The 14831-nt window shown below is 40.7% G+C and overlaps 1 pseudogene; it reads right to left on the reverse strand.

Annotated features, from left to right (window-relative positions):
• Positions 1-4747: 4747 nt before the first annotated feature.
• Positions 4748-9047, reverse strand: LOC110883096 (annotated as a pseudogene).
• Positions 9048-14831: the final 5784 nt, after the last annotated feature.

The following is a 14831-nucleotide window of genomic DNA, read 5'->3' on the forward strand; positions in this document are numbered from 1 at the left end:
CTAAATGGGAAAATAGTTTGTTGATAGGGGGAGTTCTGATTGTTTATGCCAATGAATGGCGATTTGATGTGTTTTGATATCAGTTGTCATATTTCTGTATAGTTTGGTTTACTTTCATGTTTCTAGTGGGTCAAGAGCTTAGATAGTTTTCAAATTTCTTTAATGTGTTTGCATTTTAGGGGGAGTAGAAAATTTCAGAAAATCCAAAAACATCAAAAAATTTGAAAAAGTCAAAAACATGATAAAATCTAAAATGAGTTTTGTTGTGAAAAAAAGGAAATGATAGTAAATCAGTGAACTATCACAACACGCTAGAGATTTGAAAAGTTAAATGTGATAAACAATCTTATTGTGGATGTGTCAGTAGGTTTTCGCACATTTAGTAAATTGAAACGAGATATAAACCTAAATTCAAACTTGCTTAATTCGTGGATAACTATTCTTGAATATATGGGTAACCCCCGAAATCTTGTTTGAAAGGTCCCGTATTCTGAGATACCAGGTCTTTATACTCAGTGATATCTGGGGTATTATCCCGGGACTTCTGCTGTATGGAAATACTGACCTAGTCCCCGGATAATGCTTTCTGCAAAATGCTTGAAACACAGCATCGCCCTCAGCAAGCTGATGAAACAATAAAATTGATAGTCGTCGCTGTTGTAATCAAAAGATCCTCTAAAGGGGACCCACCTAAAGTCGAAGCCGTCATCTCTCTGCGTATACGGAAGTATCGACCTGAGCTCTCACGACCCTCGCACATAACCCCTTTACAGATATCATCTGTGGTATACTCACCTTTAAGACTGAATATTGGGATTTGGATACAGGAGTATATTCAAGTGGAGTGATACACAATTAAGTTTAAGTTTCTAAAACATTAATTTCATATCTCGAATCAATTGAAATTTGTGTGAAAATTTAAAATGGACCAAAATACTGACAATCTAGGTAAATTGTTTAGAACTAAGAATGTTTAAAGCTTGACGGTGTTAGTAATTTGTCACAAAACTGATATGATCCTCTTGCACAAACTCGCAAAAATATTGTTTGTAATTAGTTCATTTCTACATTCTTTTGTTTTACAAGTGGTGTTAGTTATTATCTCTCAGAAAATACAAAAAGATTTTAGTGTGTTTTAGCATAAATTTTGAAATGTCAAAAAGATTTTCGACAACTGATATTGAAAAACAGATGTTCAAAATTCTAAGTGCTAAACATGATGAACAGATGGTTTGGGAGATTGTAATGTTTTGATAAAATGATATAATTTCAAATGGTTCATCAGTATCTGATTGGTTGATTGATTTGTGATAAGTTTCAAGTGGTGTCTATAGGTTTAATTGTTTGTCATAAAATTTATGTTTGTGGTAGAGTTTTGTGCAGAAAGAATCAACATTTGAGGGGGAGTGCATGTTGGAAATGAGAATCTTAAATGATGTCAACATTCAAGAGAAGAAGTTTGTTGGTGATTTAAGAGTAAGAGATGAAGATAGAAAGAAAAGCCCAGAGACTGATCAAGACTGAAGATGCGAAGACACGACATTGTCAAAGACTCGATGAACGACTCCGTCAACATCTGAGGGGGAGTTTGTTGGTGCACTACATCCGTCGACTTCGTCTTGGATCGAGTCTTAGTCTTAGATTGTTAGAATAGGGCGCGTTTTATGAGAAACTGGAGATTGTATGTGTTTTAGTTGATAGTTTCGCTTATAGTGACATAGGTAGAGGTTCCGCTTATGTGTCAACAATAGTTCCGCTTTTATGTCAACTAGGAGGTTCGCTTATAAGTCATGTACGTTGAAGCGAACCTCATGGCACTATAAATAGCCTCATAAGCAAAACATTTGTAACAGACCTTGTAACTCGTACCAAAGTGCTGCCGGATCGAGATTTGGTTGTAAACTGTCATTATTCAATACAGAAAGGTGTTTAAAGTGATTGCTAGCTGTTTCTACGTTGATTACTTGTTTTCCGCACCTGTAATTGACGAAAACTCCTCTGAACGACTCGTTCGGGTCGAAACACGATCCTACACGGGTAAGATATACTACCATCATAAGGCGGTAGGGACGCATAATCCACATGTTGTGGATCCACAACCACCGGCCGCCCGGCGTGCCAATCTGCGTGCATTCTTCTCGCTTGATCATCATTGTATCGACTATTCATTTCCAACTCATGGGAATACGCGTGTGTGTGATTCCACGCCTCATGACGATCAAAGCTATGTTTCAAAGACCGCTCTATGCTTGCACTCATCATTGTGTTTTGATCAAATAACGTCCTCTCCGATCCCGACCATGATTCGAAAATGGAAGCCGGAGGACGTTGATTTGCTATAACCTCTTGCATAGTGCCCTCATAAGCCCACCCGGGCTCATAAGAACGCTCCGTGTAGTCATAGAAGGCACCACCATATCCTCCACCCGGGCCCCCTTGCCCCACATTCACGTTTACATGTTCACCACCATGCGGCGCATCTGCATAATCATCGTCACCACTCGGGACTTCCGCATCACTTTCGGGTTCGTCTTCTTCACCCGGTAAAAGATCTCTAGCACCCGCCTTTAATGCTCTCCATCTCTGCCCCTCCGACTTAAGCTTATGGTACCGCTCCGATTGCGTGTAAGTCCAACCAATCCCCAACTTGTCTAGAGTAAAAGGATGATGTCTTTTTGTTGCCCCTCTATCTTCTGACGTAAGTGCCTTTTGTTGCTTCATTAACCCCGTGATGATTCGACAATATGGGACAATATCTCTTCCCAGCTTATTTCGACAAATCCATAGATGGTTCATGATCAAGTAATGGATTGGAAAGCACGGACCCCCAGTAAGTAGTGAATAGAGGACGAGTACTTCCGGTAATCTTACTTGCTCCTTGTCCCCCCTTCGCGGTATGACATTCAAGAGGCAAATCGCTAACAACAACTTTGATTCGATTTTTAAATTCTTCTGATACAAGACTCCATGATAAGTACCGGGCAAAAATAGCGTTGCTAACATATCGTTCCAACGGGAGTGCTTTTCCGGCTTTATCAAAAGATTATCAAGGTCCGGAATCATGTAATCGCGAGCCGGAAGACTATCATATTTCCCAAGCTTCTTCAACGTATCAAAAGACATCTCCACAGGAATCCCATGCACTTCACCAACTAACTTCATTTGTGATGGCCTGTCGTATTGATTACACTTAAGAGTTGCCATCCATTCTTGAATTTCGGTTATGAACAAGTTGTTTTTATCTTTATCAAAACAACTAAGTGTCGAATCCCAACCTAGAGCGCGAAATTTGTCAAACACACCGAACTGGCCAAATTCAACTTCCCAAACTTCCCTCTCGCATATAAATGCCGCTGCCTTGTTCTTTAACCGATTCATTCTGTCGTGATACAAAGTTGGCTGCCATTCCTCTGGTTGGTCATCCAAAGGACCCGACTCCCATTTCGGCTTGTCATGCGGATTCAACTCTACCATCTCTTCATCCTCGCTCTCACTCTCGCTTACTCTACCCATGTATTGTCTCTTCCTTGGTTGTTGTTCCGGCTGTTTGCCCTTTCCCTTCGATGAAGAGGATGAACTAGCTCTGGCCTTTTCCTTTGTTCGTGCCATTTCCTACACACATTAGGGCAAATAACACAACCAAATACAAACATTAGTCCCTTCTCCCCAAAAACATCCCCACACTTGCTTGTTACTATGGTTGTAGATGCTAGTGAACCAAAATTTATCAAGAATTTTTCAAAAATCGGGCATGGTGTCTCTACAATGTAGAGATTCCATAAAGTTCACTACTTTAACCACAAATCCTACATCTACAACCCATAACCATAATCAAATAACCAATTTTATGACCACATCTAAGAACAAGCAAGTGGGTATGAACAAATGACAAAAACAACCTTCTTCTCACAATGCATCAACAAAATATAGTAAATAAACTTCCATACCTTTGCTTGAAGATGCTACAATGCTTGTGAAATAAAAAATCCAAAAACCCCTAAAATTTTCAGACCTAGGGTTTGGAATTTGAACCCGAAAGCTTCGTTTTTTCGCAAATCTCTTCCCAAAATCAGAAAGTATGTGAAAAATTAGCCAAGATAGACCTAATTTTCACTTGATTTGGTTGAGAATTGAGAAAGTTAAAAAGGATTGAAGGTTGAAGAAGGTTTGGGGATTTTGTGGGGATGAAGGAAAGTGATGGATGAGAGAGTAAAAAGGAAATGAGTGGTTGGGGAGTATTTTCGGAACTGATGATTGTTTTTTTTTATGTAACGCAGGAACCAGAACGACCCAGACTCTCGCCGGGTCCACCGTAAATTACGGTGTGGACCGTAAATTACGGTGGAACCTGGCAAACAACTTCTACCGTAACTCAGGAGGTTTGTACCGTAAAGGCCAGAAATTTTTAGTGCCCACCGTAAGTTACGGTGCCACCGTAAATTACGGTGGCATCTGGGCAAATGTGATTCGCTGAAAAGTGTTATTTTACATATATTTTTTATATTTTTTTTCAGTTTTTTCGATTTTTTTGTGTTTTTAAAATTTTTCAAAAAACGTATAAAAATCACCCTACCCCCTCGAAAGTTCCGTGTTGTCCTCAACACAATGTTAGAGTAATTCGTGACCGGAATATCCCCACACTTGTTTCAAACACGGATTTCAAGGAAATACGGTAATTGCACAAACTATACAAAACAAAACAAAACAAAACAAAATGCTACTATTTACACTACCAAACCTGGGCCTCTCATGGTTGTTCCTCATCGACCGGGCGTAGAATGTAGCCCACTTTGTCAAGCTCCAAGTTGTTTATATCGTTCCCCTCCAAGTACGGTTTCAACCGGTGACCGTTCACCGTCTGTTTCTTTAGTGTTTGCTCGTCTTGGATGTCTACGTCACCAAACCTTCCAACTCGCCGAACGACATACGGGCCCATCCATTTACTTTTAAGCTTGCCAGCAAACATCTTAAGTCTTGAGTTGTACAACCAAACTTTTTGACCCACTTCAAAGTTCAAACGTTTTCTTCCTCAATTTTGCATCATGCACCTTCTTGAGTTTGTCTTTGTACGCTGATGCACATTCATACGCCTCGTCTCTAAGCTCTTCAATTTCACACAATTGTAACTTCCTCATCTTCCCCGCTTCGTTGTAGTCCGCATTAACCGTAGTGATCACCCAGTAAGCCCGATGCGCTAACTCCATTGGCAAGTGACAACCCTTTCCATACACCATCCGGTAAGGTGTTGTGCCAATCGGAGTCTTGAAGGCCGTTCGGTATGCCCACAACGCATCATCCAATTTACTTGACCAATCCTTCCTATCCGTTCTTACCGTCTTCATGAGAATTTCCTTGATTTGACGGTTGGACACTTCGACTTGTCCACTCGTTTGCGGATGGTAGGGTGTGGCGATCCGGTGATTCACGCTATACCTCTTCAATAATTTCCCGAAATTGAAGTTCTTGAAATGCGAACCTCCGTCACTTATGATAACCCTCGGAATGCCGAACCGGGCGAAGATGTTGGATTGAACAAATTTGCACACAACCGAATGGTCATTTGTGCGTGTTGCAATGGCTTCAATCCACTTAGAGACATAATCAACCGCCACCAAAATGTATAGAAAACCGTTCGAATTCGGGAAGGGGCCCATAAAGTCAATGCCCCAAACATCAAATATCTCTACAACCAAGATTGGTTGTAATGGCATCTCATCCCTCTTCGATATGCTTCCCATCTTTTGACAGTTGATGCAATTTCTTGCGAACTCACATGCGTCCTTGAAAATAGTGGGCCAATAAAACCCACATGAGAGAACCCGGTAACCCGTTTTGTGCCCGCTAAAGTGACCCCCACATGCGGATGTATGAGCATGGGTCAAAATTTCCAATACCTCCGTTTCGGGCACACACCTCCTAATGACTTGATCCGGCCCGATCTTGAAAAGAGCAGGTTCATCCCAAATATATTGCTTCACTTGGACCATGAATTGTTGTCTTTGCTTTTTGGTCCAATGACTTGGGATGACACCCGTGGCTAGGTAATTTACATAATGAGCGTACCACGGTGCAACAAAGGTGGAAACAACTAGGAGTTGCTCGTCGGGAAAACTTTCATTTATTTCACTAACATCATCAATCCCTTCAACCGGAATCCGAGACAAGTGATCCGCTACTACATTCTCACTTCCTTTTTTGTCTCGGATTTCTAAATCAAATTCTTGCAACAACAACACCCACCGAATTAAACGAGGCTTCGCGTCCTTTTTCTCCATCAAGTATCGGACCACACTATGGTCCAAGTATACCACAACTTTACTCCCCCAAATATACGAGCGAAACTTATCTAAAGCATACACCATCGCTAGTAATTCCTTCTCGGTTGTGGTGTAGTTCAGTTGCGCTTCAGATAACGTTTTGCTTGCATAGTAAATAACCACTGGTTTCTTGTCAACTCGTTGACCCAAAACTGCACCAATAGTAGTCTCGCTTGCGTCACACATGATCTCGAATGGCTTTGACCAATCCGGCGGTTGCAAAATGGGAGCTTTGACCAAGTGTTCCTTCAAAACAGTGAAAGCTTGCATACACTCATTAGTAAACTCAAATGGGACATCTTTTAATAACAAGTTGCATAAAGGTTTGGTAATGACACTAAAACCTTTTATGAAACGTCTATAAAAACCTGCGTGTCCCAAAAATGACCTTACACCCTTAACATTTTTTGGAGGTGGCAAAGATGCTATTACCCTTCTTTTTGCCTTATCCACCTCCATTCCCCTTTCCGAAATTACGTGACCTAACACAATGCCTTCTTGCACCATGAAATGACTTTTCTCCCAACTTAGCACCAAATTTTTCTCAACGCACCTTTTTAAAACTTTTTGTAATTCGTTGAGACAAGCATCAAAACTAGTGCCAAAAATGGAAAAATCATCCATGAACACTTCGAGCGACTCTCCAACCATGTCCGAGAAAATACTCATCATACATCGTTGAAAAGTGGCTGGAGCATTGCACAATCCAAATGGCATTCGCCGAAAAGCAAAAGTGCCATATGGACAAGTGAAAGTGGTCTTGTGTTGGTCATCCGGGTGTATTGCTATTTGATTGTAACCCGAATACCCATCCAAAAAGCAGTAATATTTTTGACCCGACAATTTTTCAATAATTTGGTCAATAAAAGGTAACGGGAAATGGTCCTTAGAAGTGGCGGCATTCAATTTTCGGTAGTCAATGCATACACGCCACCCGGTGACCGGTCGGGTGGCAATTTGTTCACCATTTTCGTCTTTGACTACTTGAATGTCGGCCTTCTTAGGCACAACTTGGGTGGGACTCACCTAAGCACTGTCCGAAATTGGATAGATAATTCCCGCGTCCAACCATTTAATTACCTCTTTTTTAACTACCTCCCGTAGGTTCGGATTCAATCGCCTTTGAGATTCTTGTGTCGGCTTTGCATCTTCGGTGGTAATAATTTTGTGCATGACGATAGATGGACTAATTCCTTTGAGATCAGCAATCGTCCATCCAATAGCTCCCTTGTTCTCTTTCAACACTTCCAACAACGCTTGCTCTTGCACCAACTCCAAATTAGAGGCAATAATGACCGGCAAAGTGTCATTATCCCCAAAAACGCATACTTCAAGTGGCTTGGCAAGTTTTTAAGCTCCAACATTGGCGGCTCTTCCAATGACGGTTTAGTTCCCGAGTCTATTTCCGTCGGCAAGCTTTCAAGTTGGTGAGTCCATGGCGGTTGACCTTCCTTTAAAGCCATGGCATCCTGTTTTTCCTCTTCAACCTGTAGTGCATAAGCATGTACCTGTTCAGAAAAATCACACAAACAAACTTCCATACCATCCTCCTCAAACTCATGCGCGTTACATCCTTCAACTAAATCTGCCATGAAACACTCATCAACACCATTAGCATTAGAATTGTTAGTGAAAACATTCAAGCACATTTTTCGATTTCCAAAAGTCATATCGACTGTACCAAATCTACAATCGATGACAGCATGCGCGGTGCTCAAAAATGGCCGACCCAAAATTACATTTTGTTGTTGTTTTGGGTCCGCGGATGAGTAGTCCAAAACTAGAAAGTCGACCGGGTAATAAAACTCATCAATTTTAACAATTACATTTTGAACCATCCCCCAAGGTAACTTATGAGACAAATCGGCCAAAACAACCGTTGTCTCCACCCTTGCTAACGGACCAAAATCGTATTGATCGTATAAACCCCCCGGTAAAATGCTAACCCCGGCTCCAAGATCTAGCAACGCCTTTGCCATTTGAAAATTACCCACTTGAATGTTAATTAATGGCGTGCCCGGATCTTGGAGCTTAGGAGGAAGCTCCCCATTCAAAACTGCACTCACTTGCCCGGTCAAGTCTACCCGCTTAGGCATCTTTTTCTTTTGTTGTCATTTTTGTGTACACAATTCCTTAAGAAATTTAGCATAAGCGGGTACTTGTTTTATTGCATCAAGTAGTAGAAGATTGATTTTCACTTGTTTAAACATGTCCCACAATTCTTCTTTTTGGGGACCTCTTGGTGCAATAAAATTTATCCTACCCGGGTCAAGTAAAGCCGATGGAAACGGGACTTGACTCGGTTCACCCTCAACTTTTTCATTTTTTTCATTTTTTTTCATTTTCACCCAACCCCGTTTTTCTAACATTTGATTCTTGAGATTTTTCCGGTGAAACTTCATCATCACTTTCATTACCCGTGATGTCCTCAACCACCCCCTCAACCAATTCGGGTGACAAATTGGCGTTAAATTCCTTTCCACTTCTTAAAACACTAACATGATGAACATTAACATTACCTCGTGACGAACCATGTGAAGGATTTACCTTGGTGTCGCTAGGAAGTTGACCTTGGCCTTTCTTCAACTCCGCCACATCGGTTGCCAATTGACCCATTTGGGTTGTTAGTGATTGGATGCTCTTGTCATGAACTTCATCCTTTTGCATTCGAACTTCATCAAGTTGATTTCTCTTTTGGATATCTTGTTGCATAGCCCGAAGCATATCCATAACTTCATTCCCGCTTGATGAAGATTGCCCCGAACCACTTTGACACGTTTGTTGAAATTGCCCTTGGTACCCATAATTGTTCCCACCCCGATAATTGCCTTGATTGTATTATTGACGAGGTGCAAAGTTACCTTGGGCTCCTTGAAAATTTGGGTTAGCTTGGTTTGCCGCATTCCCGTAGCGGAAATTAGGATGATTTCGTAACCCGGGGTGATATGTATTGGAGTTCATGTTGAAATTTCGACCACCACCTCCTTGAATAGCATTAACCTCTTCCACTTGTTCATCAACCACTCCCACTACACAAGCTTCCGCCGTATGGCCTATTTTATTGCAATTAGTGCACACGTTGTACACTTGGTTTGTGGTTTGAACATTACCACTCTCTACTCCATGCACTTGTGGCCTTTGTGTCACATGCCTTGCTCGCCTAGACGATTGAGCTTTCCTCTTCGAATTCACCGCCATTTGTTCTAAAAATGCCCAATCAACATGTTCATAATTGGTACCGAATGTACCATTAGTGATGGACATTAGATCCCGTGCATCCTCCGAACTCAGCCCTTCATGAAACGCATTCAACAATTCCCAAAGTTGAATCCCGTGATGAGGGCAATTCAGTAACATCATGTTGAACCTTTCAAAGGCTTTGTGAGACATTTCCCCCGATTGTTGTTGAAAACTTCTCAAACCTCTTCTAGCATCGTTGGTCTTTTGAGAAGTATAATATTCATCTAAGAATATTTGCTGCATGTCGGCCCATGTAAAAATGGACGCGGAGGGCAATGTATGAAACCATCTCTTCGCTTTATCTTCAAGGGAAAACTGGAAAAGAACCAACCTGACATCATCCGCAGAAAACCCTTGACCCCCAATGGTGTTGCAAATGGAGTCGTATGTCTCCAAATGGAAGTAGGGTTCTTCCGTTGCTAACCCTTTGAACTTTGGTAAACTTTGAAGAGCGGTTGTTCTAACTTCAAAGGTTCTTCCATCCGCACGATGAGGAATCACTACCGGCGAAGGATTGTTAGTGATAATGGGCCGGAAGTGAGCTTCAATTCCTCGTACTACTTCTCGTTGATGTCTTGGAGGGGCGCCCAATGGTACTCTTGGTTGACCCATTTGCCCTTGCATAGGTCCTTGCGGAGCAAACTGTGGTTGATATTGATGTTGATGCATTGGTTGTTGTTGAATTGGCCCTTGAAATTGAGGTTGCATGTTTTGAGGTCGCACTTGTTGTAGCGGTGTAGGGCGTTGCAATTGTGGCCCTTGCGGTCTAATGTATTGAACTCCAACCGGTAATCTACTCACATTTTGAAATTGTTGAATTGGTTGACTTTGTTGACCCGCTTCGCCTTGTAACCCGAATATCCTCCATCACCCCCATAGTAAAAGTTTTCTTCTTCGTATCCCCGAAATTCCTCTTCATACCCATCATCATAACCATCCCCTTGAATTCCCGAAGATTGCCCGAAGGGAAGAGTTGAATATTGGAAACCCGGTTGGTTTTGTGGTCCATAGGATGAAGAAGTATGCACAATTGTGGAATTTGGTGCAATCGTGAAATTAGAGGATGATTGACCCGTAGTTTGGGGAAAGAAATGGGAAAGTGGTGGGATTGTGGTAGAAGGGTTAAATGTAATAGTGGGTTCAACTTGAGTAGTAATTAGTTGTGTGACATTGGTTGGTGTGAATTCGACAGTGGTATTAGGTAAAGTGGTGTTTGGTGATGGTTGGGTGGAAGTAGGTATGAAGGATGAGGTCGTTTGACCTGTTTTAGGTGGGATTTGTGAATCAGCCATAATGTTTCTCGGTGTAATGGGTGAAGTGGGTGAACCAATGATCTTGTTTTCTCGTACCAAAACTCTGTTTTGCCTTAGCGTTCTTTCAATTTCCGGATCAAATGATAGTGGTGACGACTTGTGAAAGCCTCTAGTATGCATACACCTGTAGTACCTGCACACTAAACACAACCAGCGTAAACCCGAAAATAACAAAGCAAAACTATTAAACTAACACACCTTGCGCACTACTCCCGGCAACGGCGCCAAAATTTGACGTGCTTGTCGTGGTACACGCAAATTTAATCCCAATAACAACTATAGATAGCGGTAAGTGGGTATCGAACTCAGGGAGTATGTGGAAAATATGTTTATGTTATAGTTTTGTGATTTAACTACAATTAACCTAAAATGCAGAAATTAAAATTCAAGAATTGATTGTTTTGGTTTTAAGAACTACTATTAACTACTTAAATTGCAAATCAAAGATTAAGTTTGTAACAGATTAGGAACAAGCGATCATCTTAGGATTCAGTTTCTTTTAACAATTGTGTGAGATTCCAACTAGAAAGAGTTACATAGACATAACTCGTGCATAAATGATTGATGTGATAAAAGGGAACAAAGTACTCGGATTACATAAACGCGAGGTTGTTACCCGATGATCAATTAATCAATATCTAACCCTAACCTTCCCGTGATATCCCGATTGTCAGCGACACCAAGAACGTACGATTTAGACTAGAATCAAAACATCAATTAACACATTACAATCGAACATTCATACACCATAATAAACATAGCAAACGCACCAAGTTTATCATTCTAGAAATAAAGGAAACACACAAAAGTCATAGTAGAAACCTTCACCTAAGATAATCACCAAAAGTTTAGCCGGACATGGCTTGGTAATTCATCATTCTAACAAAATCAATGTTCATAAGGATCAAAATACAAACTGAATTGTTTAGAATTGTTTCCAACCAAGTAAGAACAGCCAAAATCGCCCCTAGGATGCTCCCCAAACCGTTCAATGATGAGATAATGTAAAAAGACACCATAAAACTGATTAAATGAGGCCGTTACATATTTCCTCGCAGCATCCACCGTAACTTACGGTGCCACCGTAAGTTACGGTGGCCTTCAAGATGTTACGGTGACAACAGACTGAGTTACGGTGGAAATCTTTGATGTTTCAGGGCCACCGTAAATTACGGTGGCCACCGTAATTTACGGTGGACCCCTGAATGATGAGTTTTGTTTCTTCTTTCATCACGCGTGTGACCCGTTCATCTCCAATCCTCCCTAAGCTGCGTTTTGTCCCTTTTTAACTCCCAAACTGCACCTGAAACATGAGCAACCGTAGTCATCTAGTTCAAGATAATTTCGCGATTAAGTGAAGGATAAATCCGTCTTTTAACATCATTAAGGGTTGTCCAATGGACCACCCATCAAAATTTGACGTGCTTGTCGTGGTACACGCAAATTTAATCCCAATAACAACTATAGATAGCGGTAAGTGGGTATCGAACTCAGGGAGTATGTGGAAAATGTGTTTATGTTATAGTTTTGTGATTTAACTACAATTAACCTAAAATGCAGAAATTAAAATTCAAGAATTGATTGTTTTGATTTTAAGAACTACTATTAACTACTTAAATTGCAAATCAAAGATTAAGTTTGTAACAGATTAGGAACAAGCGATCATCTTAGGATTCAGTTTCTTTTAACAATTGGGTGAGATTCCAACTAGAAAGAGTTACATAGATATAACTCGTGCATAAATGATTGATGTGATAAAAGGGAACAAAGTACTCGGATTACATAAACGCGAGGTTGTTACCCGATGATCAATTAATCAATTTCCAACCCTAACCTTCCCGTGATATCCCGATTGTCAGCGACACCAAGAACGTACTATTTAGACTAGAATCAAAACATCAATTAACACATTACAATCAAACATTCATACACCATAATAAACATAGCAAACACACCAAGTTTATCATTCTAGAAATAAAGGAAACACACAAAAGTCATAGTAGAAACCTTCACCTAAGATGATCACCAAAAGTTTAGCCGGACATGGTTTGGTGAATCATCATTCCAACAAAATCAATGTTCATAAGGATCAAAATACAAACCGAATTGTTTAGAATTGTTTCCAACCAAGTAAGAACAGCCAAAATCGCCCCTAGGATGCTCCCCAAACCGTTCAATGATGAGATAATGTAAAAAGACACCATAAAACTGATTAAATGAGGCAGTTACATATTTCCTCGCAGCATCCACCGTAACTTACGGTGCCACCGTAAGTTATGGTGGCCTTCAAGATGTTACGGTGACAAGAGACTGAGTTACGGTGGAAATCATTGATGTTTCAGGGCCACCGTAAATTACGGTGGCCACCGTATTTTAGGTGGACCCCTGCATGATGAGTTTTGTTTCTTCATTCATCACGCGTGTGACCCGTTCATCTCCAATCCTCCCTAAGCTGTGTTTTGTCCCTTTTTAACTCCCGAACTGCACCTGAAACATGAGCAACCGTAGTCATCTAATTCAAGATAATTTCGCGATTAAGTGAAGGATAAATCCGTCTTTTAACATCATTAAGGGTTGTCCAATGGACCACCCGTCAAAATTTGACGTGCTTGTCGTGGTACACGCAAATTTAGTCCCAATAACAACTATGGATAGCGGTAAGTGGGTATCGAACTCTGGGAGTATGTGGAAAATGTGTTTATGTTATAGTTTTGTGATTTAACTACAATTAACCTAAAATGCAGAAATTAAAATTCAAGAATTGTTTGTTTTGGTTTTAAGAACTACTATGAACTACTTAAATTGCAAATCAAAGATTAAGTTTGTAACAGATTAGGAACAAGCGAGCATCTTAGGATTCAGTTTCTTTTAACAATTGTGTGAGATTCCAACTAGAAAGAGTTACATAGACATAACTCGTGCATAAATGATTGATGTGATAAAAGGGAACAAAGTACTTGGATTACATAAACGCGAGGTTGTTACCCGATGATCAATTAATCAATATCCAACCCTAACCTTCCCGTGATATCGCGATTGTCAGCGACACCAAGAACGTACGATTTAGACTAGAATCAAAACATCAATTAACACAATACAATCAAACATTCATACACCATAATAAACATAGTAAACGCACCAAGTTTATCATTCTAGAAATAAAGGAAACACACAAAAGTCATAGTAGAAACCTTCACCTAAGATGATCACCAAAAGTTTAGCCGGACATGGTTTGGTGAATCATCATTCCAACAAAATCAATGTTCATAAGGATCAAAATACAAACCGAATTGTTTAGAATTGTTTCCAACCAAGTAAGAACAACCAAAATCGCCCATAGGATGCTCCCCAAACCGTTCAATGATGAGATAATGTAAAAAGACACCATAAAACTGGTTAAATGAGGCAGTTACATATTTCCTCGTAGCATCCACCGTAACTTACGGTGCCACCGTAAGTTACGGTGGCCTTCAAGATGTTACGGTGACAAGGGACTGAGTTACGGTGGAAATCTTTGATGTTTCAGGGCCACCGTAAATTACGGTGGCCACCGCAATTTACGGTGGACCCTTGAATGATGGGTTTTGTTTCTTCTTTCATCACGCGTGTGACCCGTTCATCTCCAATCCTCCCTAAGCTGCGTTTTGTCCCTTTTTAACTCCCGAACTGCACCTGAAACATGAGCAACCGTAGTCATCTAATTCAAGATAATTACGTGATTAAGTGAAGGATAAATCTGTCTTTTAACATCATTAAGGGTTGTCCAATGGACCACCCGTCACTAACCAATGCAAGAAACCTAAGCGTGAGCGTGCGCATATGGTTGATGAGGATGGTATGCCTCTAATCGCAATGATAACTGAGGAAGCGGCTATGATTGAAGAAGTCAACGCAATGGGTGAAAACCCAAAAGGATGGTTCGTTGACACGTGTGCAACCCGCCATGTTTGTGGAGACAAGG

The sequence above is a fragment of the Helianthus annuus genome, chromosome 11, assembly GCF_002127325.2.
Source record: "Helianthus annuus cultivar XRQ/B chromosome 11, HanXRQr2.0-SUNRISE, whole genome shotgun sequence".
In the NCBI taxonomy this organism is placed as follows: domain Eukaryota; kingdom Viridiplantae; phylum Streptophyta; class Magnoliopsida; order Asterales; family Asteraceae; genus Helianthus; species Helianthus annuus.